General features: G+C 41.8%; 2 protein-coding genes across 2 annotated transcripts in view; one reads left to right on the plus strand and one right to left on the minus strand.

Annotated features, from left to right (window-relative positions):
- The window catches only part of LOC145412082 (uncharacterized), a 114,727-nt gene that overhangs the window by 59,903 nt on the left and 42,173 nt on the right, over nt 1-12,651 (minus strand). The window lies entirely within an intron of this gene.
- Nucleotides 1-12,651, plus strand: part of LOC145412219 (DNA oxidative demethylase ALKBH2-like) — a 202,809-nt gene that overhangs the window by 57,383 nt on the left and 132,775 nt on the right. The window lies entirely within an intron of this gene.

Consider the following 12,651-nt stretch of genomic DNA (forward strand, 5'->3'; position numbering starts at 1 on the left):
TTGCTGCTTTCTCTTCCACTTTATGCCAGTTTTTTGGGTTATTTGATTTTTACTACTTTTTCCTCGTGTCTTTTTTTTTTTTCCTTTTTCCACCGGGCTTTTTTTCTTCTTCCATTTCTTTTTCTGTACATTTTTCCATGTTTATGAGCTGCTTTCTCACTCTTTTTTCTCCATTTGCATCTCTTTTTCCGTTTCCCCTTTCTCACGTTTGCTCTACACTTCCTCGTTGTAATGGTTACCTCCCTTCCCTCTTTTTATTTTCTTGTTATATCTTCTCATTTTCAGTTCTTCTTTTACTCCTTTTTTCTTATTTTAGTTTCCTTCTAATCATCCTCTACCTTTCCCCTTTTTTTTTTTCTTAGGCCTTTTTTGTGCGTCTGTAATGCCTTCATTTGCACAACGTCATTTCGATAAACATTTTTTTGTCTCCTCTCTCCTTCAGCCACATTCGCCTAAGGGAGAGATTAGAGTGATGTAATAAAGATGGAAGTCATTGCTCTCTCTCTCTCTCTCTCTCTCTCTCTCTCTCTCTCTCTCTCTCTCTCTCTCTCTCTCTCTCTCTCTCTGTCTACCGGTTCTCGTCTCCTTTCTCCTTTCTAATTTTTTTTTATAAATTTCGTGACTTAATTTTTCTCGATATCTGAGTGACCATCATGATTTTGCTTTCCCTTCTCTTCCTCAATCCTCCATCCAATTTTCTTTCTTTCTTTCTTTGTTTGCCCCTGATGAATCTATTATATCTGGTCTTTCCCACTTTTCCTCGTTCCTCCCTCCTTCCATCTCTCCCTCCTTTTCTTCCCCCCCTTCCTTCTCTCCCTGACCCCTCATATCCTCCCATTCTTTTCTTTAACCCTCCCATAATTCTCTCATTCCATCCGGTTTTCCCTTTCTCATTCATTCTTCCTTCATTTATGCATCTATTGCTTTCTTTCCTATACCTTAGTATTCCGTCATAGTTTTTTTTCCTCCCTACCTATTATGTTTTTTTTTTCCCTCCCTGTTTCGTTCGTTCTTTCTTCCTCTTTTCTTTTCCTCACGCATTCCTCCTTTTCTTCCAGTTCCCATTTTCCTCGTCTTCTTTTTATAGAGACTATTGTTCTGCATCCAAATTATACAGTAATGATGGCATGCATCGATTTAGCGACCTACGGTACAGTACAATGCAGCCATTTGTCAACCTCACAGTGGCCCATTTCCCTTGGCAGCTCACCGTCACCGCAGTCGTGGGTTGAGATTCACAAACACACTTACGACCAATTTCCTCTCGTAACTGTGATTTTTTATTGCAGGATAGACAAGGATGGAGGGTGTATAATACTTACATGTGCCTGCTTACTCCTGTAAAACGAAATCTGAAGTTAGACAAGGAATAGATCGTAAAAATGCTTGAGAATACCACCCTAGGTGTTGAGTGATTTGCAGTTCGGATCATTAATTTCCTCACCCCCCCCCCTGAGGTTACGAAGCAAATTAAGGGACATTCCAGCTCTAGATTAACCCATTCATAATTAGAACAGCTCAACTATTTTCTTCCAAATAACGCCAGACGATTTTATTCAGCTGAAAATTTTGAGGCTTGACTGTGTTAATTCGGTCACCATAAAGCCTTTTCGTAATCGGGACAGCTTTAGCATTTGATCTCAGCTAACACCAGACGATTTTATCCAGCTGAGAGTGAGTCATAGGAGCCTGAGAGTGTTGATATGTTAATATAGCAAGATTCCCTTAGTTTTCGACACTGTTGCAAGACGACGTGAAGGAGCCGTTGACCACAATTACACAGGCTAAGAAAAAAACCCAGGAAGGTCCGGAATGCTTGCAGGTCCAGTTTCGTTCTTTGCCCTTCCTTCTCAGCCCCCTCTCACCTTTTTCCTTCGCTGGTCACAGCGTCATTACTCTCGCATACTTTCACCCTTCCTTCTTTTCCCATCTTGCATCTTGCCTCACGTGAAAGGTGGTGGAGAGAAGGACGTTATCCATGGTAAACTGTTGTTTGTAAATAGTATTTCGCCTCCCATCACTGTAATGACTTGGGTTGAAGTGTCTTCCGCAGACCCAGACTATTTTATTTTTATTATTATTATTTTTATCATTATTATTATTATTATTATTATTATTATTATTATTATTATTATTATTACTTTAGTTTTGGGAGGATTTTTTGTTGTTAACACCTTGAATCGAATAATATAATGTTGATATGAGGCTGACTTTTAACTTAGTAACACCATGCGATTATATTCAGCATTAGGGATTCTCACTGTATATAAACGCCTGCCGTGTTAAACTTAAAATAATACAGACGAACTTGATTTCAGTATAGGAAGGCATTGTTTAGTGGAGGGGTTAATTAGGCCTGTATCCAACCCCTCCAGTTGAAGGAGTCTCACCCTGGACTGAATTAAATTGTCTGTAAGCGTTAAGAAGAAAATAAATAAGAAAAGAAGACGACCTCAGATGGAAGAGATTAAATTTCATACCCTTTCCTTGGCCTATGATGTTAAAAAAAAAAAAAAAAAAAAAAAAGGAAAGAAGAAAAAAGAAAACTTGAGGTCTGGTAGTGAGAGGTGCATGACGAATGGTTAATAATGATTTCTCTGAGTTGCGGTGTTTGCTTGCTTGTATGTTTGCCTGATTGATCCGAGGTTTGGTGTCAGTGGTGTTTGCCTACTCGTTTGTCTTTTGTGTTAACCATTAAAATCAGTATGTATTTAACCTTCCAATTAAAAAAAAAGAAAAAAAGAAAAACATCTCAGAGCTAAATACAGTCGCAAAAAAAAAAAAAAAAAAGTTTAATCGGCCTCGGTGGCAGAGAAGAATAATAGAGGTTTTGGAGTGAGAGGCGCTTGGAGGGTGCTTGGTAACGGTGCTTGTGATTAGCGGTGTTTGCGTAAATGTTTTGTTGGTGTGTGTGGTGAATTTTGGGGTTAAATGTTGTTTGTATGGCTGTGTGTGTGTGTGTGTGTGTGTGTGTGTGTGTGTGTGTGTGTGTGTGTGTGTGTGTGGTGGCTGGTGATGGTATGGCTCTTTTTTAGTTGTTTGTCCTGGTTCAGCCCCTCCAATATCCTCAGACGGTTTTAGACATTTTGAGCGGAATATTTTAACTGGATGAGTTAGAGAGATAGAGATAGAGAGAGAGAGAGATAAATACCACCACTCCAAGTTCTCCTGCCAGCAGATAAATACCTTATAATAATACACATGTAGGAATAACGTAAGGGGAGCGTTGGAGCCTATGTCATCACGCCCTGAAAGGAATTGGTATTATTAGCACGCCTTTCTAATGCCACCTTCACTGGCCTAGTAGGTGAAATGAATGTCAGTGTTGTAATGTAGTCAAGATGTATGTGCAGTTGCGTTGTTACTCTTGGCTTCTGTGTGTAGCCTATGCATTTTGTTTCTTTTGAGCTGTTAGGTGACGTAATTAACCCCATCAGCTTAGTTACCTGTTTTTTTCTTTATTCTTCGTAGCTCCTAATGGTTTTATTTGCTTTTGGAGATTTTTCGAACTGGAGGACTTAGATATATCCTTCATTAAACCCTTGACTTCGAGAGATCTCCATTAAGCTGAATTCTGTGTCTGCTGGTGGACTGATTAAAAACAAAAAAATCATGGGATAGGAGGGGTTAATGCGCTGAAATAAACCTCACAAGGAGAGCAGCTTTCAACTAAAGACATTAAGGATGATCAATAATGTGTGGTTGATTTTCTTTGCGCGGACACATGCGTAACCTTTCAGGAGACGTTTCATCACCTGCACTGTAGCCAGAGAGCTGTAGAAACAATCACCAGTGAAAAAGGTGAGAAGGATTCCTGAAGAGATAACACCGATTTAAAAGACACGGATGGAAGTATACAGAATTTCTTATCAAAGTCTCGCAGATTCATGGCATATACAAGAGATTACTTAGAGTAGTAAGTATGTTTAGAGCATCAGATGTTGTAAATACAGTTGTAAATTAAATTTTCTTTTCATTGTCGTAAGGAAGGTATTAGTCAGCAAACATTACCATACCTTCAGTAAGCCTTTCGCGTATGACCCATTTTTTGGACACTGTTGATCATATTCCCTTGTAATGATCGTGCCAATTGCGTCCATTGGTGGAAGACATAGTCATATGCCCACCACAGCCATGTATGTACATTGACTCCTACGACTTTTTCCAAGATAAGTGAAATCGTCATGTCATAGTTGTAGTAGAATAGTAGAACTGTCCAGATTATGAGAGTTAATGGTACCGGTATTAACACTCTCATGATCCTTTACCTACTCTCAGTTTGATAAAATACGCATGGCTTTTTACTGGCATAGAGTACTAGAGCTGCCCCGACATTGAGAGGGTTAGTATTTTGTCCCGTCTTCTTGCCGGACACCAAAATTTAGTTACGTGTTATCATAATCCTTATACAACCTATCAGTCGTAGACTTCTACGACTTCGATACTTGCCGTGGACATTTTGATCCTTACTCCAGTTGCGTCGTCGTCGTCGTCGTCGTCGTAGTAGTAGTAGTAATGGTAGTAGTGATGTTGTTGTTGTTGTTGTTCTGTCCCCAAGATATTATGGGCATGAAAATGCGATGGACTGCACGTTGAAGTTGTCATCCTTCTTTCAGAGAATACTGAGGGTTAGGGCTCTTAGTATAACTGGGCATCCTTCCAATTAAATCCATGACATCACGGGAATATGTCTTTCTCGCCAACACCTTTCCATTAATTGCGTAAAGTTGATATTACGTAAATCAGCCACCCATTCATCCATTCCAGAGTTGTAATTTTCCAGTGTCGCGCCCTGAGTCACATAACGATAGGGTGCTGTGCTGCCGTACCGGTACCGTGTGGTTGGGGCTACGGTAGTGTGATACAGGGGCTACTTAAGGTTACCGGGGTGCTGAAATACAGTGCTTACCTCTCATCATACTTATCTTCTTCCTGTACTTCCCGCTCGACCCCCATCATCCTGTGCTTCCCTCTCTTCCCCTCGTTTCCTGTACTTCCCTCTCTTCCTGCATTTCCCTCCTGCACTTTCCTCCCTTCCCCTTCCTTCCTGCACCTCCCTCTCTTCCCCCCTCTTCCTGTACTTCCCTCTCTTCCTGCACTTCCCCTCATTTCCTGTGCTTCCCTCTCTTCGTGCACTTCCGTCTCTTCTCCTCTCTTCCTGCATTTCCCTCTCTTCCCCTCCCTTCTCCCGACTCTCCTTGTTATGATATTTAAGACAACGTGGGTGCGGAAATTACTGTATTTACGTCTCATCCTACGCATTCTTTTGTTCTTAGACTTTCTCCTCTATCCCTCACAACGTCTACTTCTCTTTTCCCCTCTCTTTCTCAGCAGTCTCTTAGTTATAATTTACCTACTTGCTGAAAGCTTTTTACTCGTATGTCTTCCGGTCTTTTTGTCGCTTCTCTCTGTTTGATTTGTCGTCCTGTTCATGCATATTAATGTTGTTATCGTTTTTTCTCCATGCTTCTTAGTGGTTCAGTGTTCCTACCTGTGTATTCATTTTTTTTTTTTTTCAGTTTCGCTCACTTCCCCTCTTAGTCCTGTATTACTAGGGCATACTGGCCTGTCTGTCCCTGTCACCCACTCCATTTCTGTTTTGTCTTGCTTCAGTCTGTCCCGTTTGTCATTTTATATAATTTATTCCAGTTTCGGTCTATGCCTTGTTTTTGTCTGCTTTCATCACTTCCCCTCACCCCCTTGATTATCTTACCAGCCTTTCTCGTCCATCCACTTTTTCCCCCGGCGTTCTATTTGGTTGTGGCTTCGTGTGTATTTCCTGTAATGAGACACGATGGAAAGTGAGGTGAGATACATAGGCCAGTTGTGAAGGTAATACCCGTCTCTCACTTTTCTTTCATATGGCTTGGTGGTTAGTGGTGGATAGGAGAGAGAGAGAGAGAGAGAGAGAGAGAGAGAGAGAGAGAGAGAGAGAGAGAGAGAGAGAGAGAGACCAGCAATAAGACACGAAGGAAAGTAATGAGAGAAGCATAGGCCAGACCTGCCACTGTTCTTTCATAATGCTGGGTGGCCGATGATTGGATGTGTGTGTGTGTGTGTGTGTGTGTGTGTGTGTGTGTGTGTGTGTGTGTGTGTGTGTGTGTGTGTGTGTGTGAGAGAGAGAGAGAGAGAGAGAGATCGTATAGATTTCTCTCATCAAACTGAAATTGTATAATACTTAGTTTGATGATCCAGCGGTTTCGACCCAACCTGTACTAGGAGAAGGTGCTGGTCAGGTTAATGTTGTATCGTCGCAAGTGCAATTTCACTGAGTATAATGAATTCAGACAGCTTTGGCACAGTAAGCTTAAGGTGTGTGCCAGTATGGTCAAAAGTCAGTTTGTGTGTAATAAAATGACAGAAAATGAGGGGAAATTAATATCCTTTTAACGCTGTTCCATATCACTGGTTAGTTTTAGGATGATCTCATTAATTTTTTTTAGTTTAGTGGCAGTGTAAAAAGGACCGTTAGCCTTAACCGTACCAATCTCGTAACGAAAAGAGGCACTAACAGTTTGTTATATCAGTTCTGCAGCCATTTTCTTTTTTCTTTTTTTCATAGTAAACCCTCTCGTTGCATGGCATGTGTTATCCAAGTTTTATACAGTTCAAAGTCAGACTGAAAGAACTTACAGCAACCATACCAGTGTCGCAGTAAATTAAACACTGATCGTCTTATCAAACTTTCAGATTTGGCTTTTTGTGTGTGAATGCACCTTCACGTTAGTGTTGTAAATTATCCAGGTCTTAATGCAGTTTTGAAACAGTGTAAAAAATTTGTTAACAGCAACTGGGTCAGTGTCTTAACAAATGAGATTTTAATAATTTCTCAAATGAAACTTACAACTATTGCCCCACCCCTCCTTTTTTTTTTTTTTTTTTTCTTCATAGCGTGCCATATCACGAGATGACGTATATCAGCGAGAAAGGAAGAGCGGGTTATAAGGGCACGGTTAGCCAGCAATCTAGTTTTTCTTCCGCCTTCCCAAGCAGCTTGATCATTGAGATCGGGCGGGCCAGTAGGAGGACCAGGGCACGAGTAAAAGTGAGGCTGTTGGGAATGTCAGATGGTGAGAGACAGGAGTGGAGGTGGGGAACTTGGAGATATATAAGGGAAGTAGGGAAAGTAGTGAGAGAGGAAAGAGTGAGGAGAAGGGGGAAGCTGTGGAGGAGGGCGACTTTTAATAAGGGAAGGTAGAGAAGTTTGAAGACATGAGGAGAGATAGAGGCAGGAGAGGAGAGTGACTTGGTATTAATGAGGGAAGTAGGGAAGGTAAGAAGGTAGGAAGGAGCGAGAAGAAGGGAGAGGCTGAGGAGGTGAGTGACGCGCTGATAATGAAAGTAGGAAAGCCAAGAAGTTGGAAAGTATGAGAAGGAGGGAGAGGCAGAGGATGAGGGTGGTTTGGAGGCAAGGAGGGAAGTAGGAAAGATTTGGAGGTAGGAATGATTGAGAAGGAGGAAATTTTGGCATGGAGGAGGAGGATGACATCGAGTTTTTGAAGGAAATTAATAAGACAGAAAGGTAGGAACGAGTGAGAAAAGAGAAAGTGATACTGGATGGGTGACAAGAGTTGGGGAAAAGAAAAATTGAACGAAAAGGGAATTTAGATAAAACTGGGTAAGAAGACAAAGAAGTGTGAAGGTCTGGGTGAAAAAAAAAAAAAAAAAAAGGAGAGCGTTGGATGGGAAGGGAGAGGGAATGAAAATATTGAAGGAGAAAAAGTGAGGCGGTGGGGATGTCCGTTGGCGTGAGATGGGGAGGGAACTGACCTGGTAGCAGTGAGGTAGGTAGGGAAGATTTGGTGAGAGTTCTGGGCGAGTAGGGAGAGAAGGAAAATATTGGGTGAGGAGTGTAGAGGGAAGTAGGAAAGTGTTGAGAGAGAGAGAGAGAGAGAGAGAGAGACAGAGAGAAAACCTATTAAGGCAAGAACAAATTAAATGGAGGAGAAACCATCACAACTCAGCACTGTTGATAATGTAATGCCAATTACAGCCTGTCAGTACATCATAATAAATTGTTAAATCAGCCACTTATTTTCTTAGGTACCGTAATTAACCCAAGTAACCTCTTCAGTACTATGTTACCCTCGGACAGTTGTATTCAGAAAGACGTCTTATACTGAATGGGTTAACGATTTTGTTACAGCCTCTCATTTCTCATCTCTCAGATGGAGTGTAATCTTCTGGTCGTTCTGGGAATAAAATAAAATGTAATATTATCGTACTGAAAGGGTTAAGTAAGAGTTAAAGTAATACGATGATATACTATTATCCTGAAAGTGGGGAGGGATGGGGAGGAGAGCTGGGAGGAAGGGGAATAAGTTGGGCATGAGATGGAGGAGGAGGAGGAGGAGGAGGAGGGACGGGAAATTATGTGAGGAGAGATGATTGGGAAAGGAGATGGGTGACTGTTCTGTTTCACGCATGGATGAAGATTGAGAGTCACAGATCAGTAAATGGCTAGATAGTTGGTTAGATTTATTGAGAGAGAGAGAGAGAGAAAGAGAGAGAGAGAGAAACAGGGGAATCTTGTAAATACCACAAACCATCGTAGAAAATGGACCAACAAAAAACGGCATACCGAAAGGAAGAGTGACTTGTCTATGTGACCAACGGAGGAGGAAAGTGCGTTAAGAAAGAGATGGCCACTCTACATGTGCCTGGGGAGAGAAAGGAACAGGTTAAACAAGTTAATTAGTGCTGTGCCTGTCTGATACGCCATTTGTAGCATTGCCTTGTATGGTCTTAGCTTTTTTTTTTTTTCTTTTTTTTTTTTTAACGAATCAGATGGTGTACAGTATTATCTGCCACACGGTTTTATTCAGTTTAGTAGAGCTTGCAGATGGCGGGGGTATTGGGCTGTATCATACTTTAAATAGAAAATTCTCTCAAGATGAACCATACCATCTAGAGAAAGCAAGACGTCTCGGCTTCATGACTTCCCCCTTAAGTTGATTATAATATGTTGGCAGCAGTAAAAATACTAAAATATGTCACCCGAGAAAAATACTTATGTCTTGATCCACCCATATTGTGTTACCTACAACACCCATCTTCACTGTACAATATGTACTAAGTGTCTGTGGGCCAGTGAAAGGCTAGGGCATATCTGTAAACTTTCCTAAGCTTAAAAGTGCTTGAGTATTCATTTACCTTCGTGTCTGCAACTGGGCAGACTTAGAGTAAATTTTAGTGATAATAATTAACAGTTCTGGATATTTTTTAATCGGACAAAGTGGTTCTGATCCTTTATAAATATATTAAAGTGACTATTAGAATGAAAATTATGTGCAGACGAGAAGATTCACACACACACAAATAAAACTATATTCACACACACACAAATAAAACTATTTTGGAGACGTTTTTACCGTAGAAATTGGCTGACATCCGTTATAAATTCCGCCCCAGTGAACGCGGTGGATGTAGAATTCGGATCCACAAACTGTTCCCTGCAACACGTGGAATCGTAGCCTTAACAACATCCCACTTCTCTGTCCACTCCACTGCAACCTCCCCATCCCCTCTCCTTCACAACCTCTTCTCCCCGTCTCTTTCCCCTTCCCCTTTCCTCTATGTCTTTCCTCTCCCCAACCCCTTCCCTCCCGCTAGTCTCTTATCTTCCTTTTTCCCTTCCTCTTCCCCTTTCCACTTTTTCATCCCTCTCCTCAAGCGCCTCTTTTCTTTCTCCGCCATCCACTTCTTTACTTCTTCCCATTCCACTCATCTTCCCCTTCCGCTTTTCCCTCCCCCTTCTCCAGCCACAGTCATTTCTTCCTCCCCTTCCACTCTTTTACCCTCTTCCCCCTCTTTCCTCCTCCTTCAGCCCTCTGCTTCCTTTTGTCACTCCCCCTTCCCATCCTCTTCCCCCTATTCCCACATCTGTCCCTCCCCTTACCCCTCCTTTCCCACTCCCCTTGCCCCTCCTTTCTCCCTCCCCATGCCCCTCCTTTCTCCCTCCCCTTACCTCTCTTTTCTCCCTCCCCTTGCCTTTCTTTTCTCTCCTGTCTCTCTCTCCTTTCCCCTCATTCTTCCTACCCCTTTCCCTCCTCTTCCCTCTTCCCCGTCTTTCCATCCACCATCTGTTCCTTCATTCTCCTCACCTCCTCCACCTCCATTTTTAACCCTTCTGCTCTCCACCCTCCAATTTTCAACTCTCTCTTTTCTCCACCCCTCCTCTCCAAGAGAAAGGAAAGTCAGCCAAAGGAGAGTCTTGCCAGTAATAATGTCCCCTCTGATCCTCAGTGCAAAAACTTGTCTCTAGGTAAGGGCAGGTGTCGTGTCGTGGGCAGAAAGGTCCGTACTGAGGTGGGAGAAGAACGCCCGGAGATCCTTTTTGTAGAGATCGTCCCCTCACAGGATGCGGCGTCAGACAGTAGATAGATAGATAGATGGATAAATAGATGGATGGCTTACTGCTAAGACTCTGGGTTGTTTGGGCAGACGGGGTCGTTGCTAAGTACGGAGAAAAACGCCTGGAAGTCCTTTTTGTCAGCTCTGCCCCTCACGGGATGCGGCGTCAGGCAATATATCAGTATACATAGATAGATAGATAGATGGATAGGCAGACAGATAGATAGATTGCTGGTAGGTGTTTGGGTTGCTTTTGTGTTTGGTTGGATAGTAAGGGATTTTGTTATCGTTAGTGGTGGTGTTAGCAGTAAAAACCCTTCACGACGAGGACGGCTTTTGTTTTATTCTTGCTACAGACAGACTCTTATGGGGGATGATTCTACTCGCCATAGGGGAAGGATCTCATATTGAAGTGTTTAGTAAAAGTCTCCATTAGTACCATCAGTACGATGATTCTCTCTCTCTCTCTCTCTCTCTCTCTCTCTCTCTCTCTGATATTATTCAGGTAAGGAGGGTGAGATGCAAGGGAGATGTATTTATCTGAAGTAACATGGCTCATATCATGGCTGTGGTAAACCATAGGGCTGGATTTTGATTGATGTATTTGACGACAGTAATTTATTGGAAGGATTTTTGGGTATGCTTATTTCTGTGGGGATTTACGGTACTAAATGACTGGTGCTATTTTGACTGACAGAGAGAGTGTGGGGCCATTGTAGGATTTTCACCTTGGCCCGAATTTTCGTCCTTTTGCTTTTTTTTTTTTTTTTTTTTTTTTTTCACGTACCTCAGCGGCAGAAAAAGACAATGATGTGTCATTGCATCCTTTCCAGTAATGGTTGTCACCACACTGTAGTGTTTGCCTATTGTTTAAATCAGCATTCAAGGCAGATAATAATTTTAGGTCAAGTCGAAATGTACGGATTGGATGTCATCCCTCCAGACACTGTATACTGCTATTTGGGTTTATTAATTTGATTTTTGTATGTTATGATTTTAATTTAAGGTATTGTTTATTCTGTATTCGTCAGTTATAACGCCAGCCATGAACCTCAAAGGTTGACTTCAGGCGATTTTACTCAACTGAGAAGCCTCACGAGGTCTGAGAGTTGAGAAACTATCTTGATTACCCGTAAGTTGCAGATTTTTGCTAATTTTTTTCGAGCATATAATAATGGCGTGCATCATCACCATAGAGAGATCTATAACGGGTGGAAAGCCTGATGAGTTTGATAATATCCCTGCCAGAGACCAGTAATGAAATGATGCAAGAAAACATTGTCTGACTTTTCCCACAAATCTGTTTAGGATAGAGGTGACCAATGGAAAATATTGTGGAAGTGGTGTTATGGGGCAGATGTTCCCAGAAATCCAAAATAATATATAGCTTGTGTCTATTTTTGGTTTCCTGGATATTGTTAGAAGATTGGTTTTCGTCAGTTATATAAGTGTAGTGAATAAGTGGATACCATACACCCTTCACACACTGATATTCTGCACTGTTGCATCTTCATCTCTTTTCTGTCGTTACGTCCATGATCACTGCTCCTCTGAACTGTCTGCTTGCATCCCTCCACCTCTACGACGAGTGCAACAGACTCCCATCCCTTTTCTGTCCAACTCTCTAATGCACCGTTATTCCCAGTCCATCATTTATACAACAGGTTAACGCTGGAACAGTCTCACTCTGTCTGTATTATCTACATCCTATGACCTCCAATCTTTCAAACGCAGTGTGTCCAGGCATCTCGAAATGAACGAATATTGAATTTGGCTCTCGTTTGTATTGTTTTTGTATTTTTCTTGGAAGGAACTGTTAGGTGGGCTCCTAGCCTTTAGTTCCTTCTTCCTTGCATTAAAAAAAAAAATACTTGTGAAATATACTGACATTTCACTGAAAGCAGTGTATGACTGGGTTTAAAGATAATATATACAGTAATTATAGTTTTATTGACTTCGTCTGGTTGGCTGCCATGTAGGAGTCCACACCTGCAGCTGAGTGGGGCCCTGAAGTTGCCAAGTGAGAGGCTGTCAGTCCACCGTGCGAGAAATCAACAAGACTAAGAGATGAGCAAATCTATTTATGTGGAAAGTAGATATAAATAGCGCCAAAGTGGAAATAAGTACCTCTAGGGTGATGTATGTGTTAAGATACAAGTGGCTTGTTTTCTCAGCTCCTGCAAAGTAACAGCATAGTAGTGGAAAACCAAGCCAGCCAAAAGTTTGCCTAGTACCTCAAAGGTCGCTCTGGGCACGAGAGGAATCTTAAAGTTATAAATAAATAACCATTAAGGGCAG

Source organism: Coenobita brevimanus, chromosome 92, assembly GCF_032717465.1.
Source record: "Coenobita brevimanus isolate Jiangsu-jjx chromosome 92, ASM3271746v2, whole genome shotgun sequence".
Classification (NCBI taxonomy): Eukaryota; Metazoa; Arthropoda; class Malacostraca; order Decapoda; family Coenobitidae; genus Coenobita; species Coenobita brevimanus.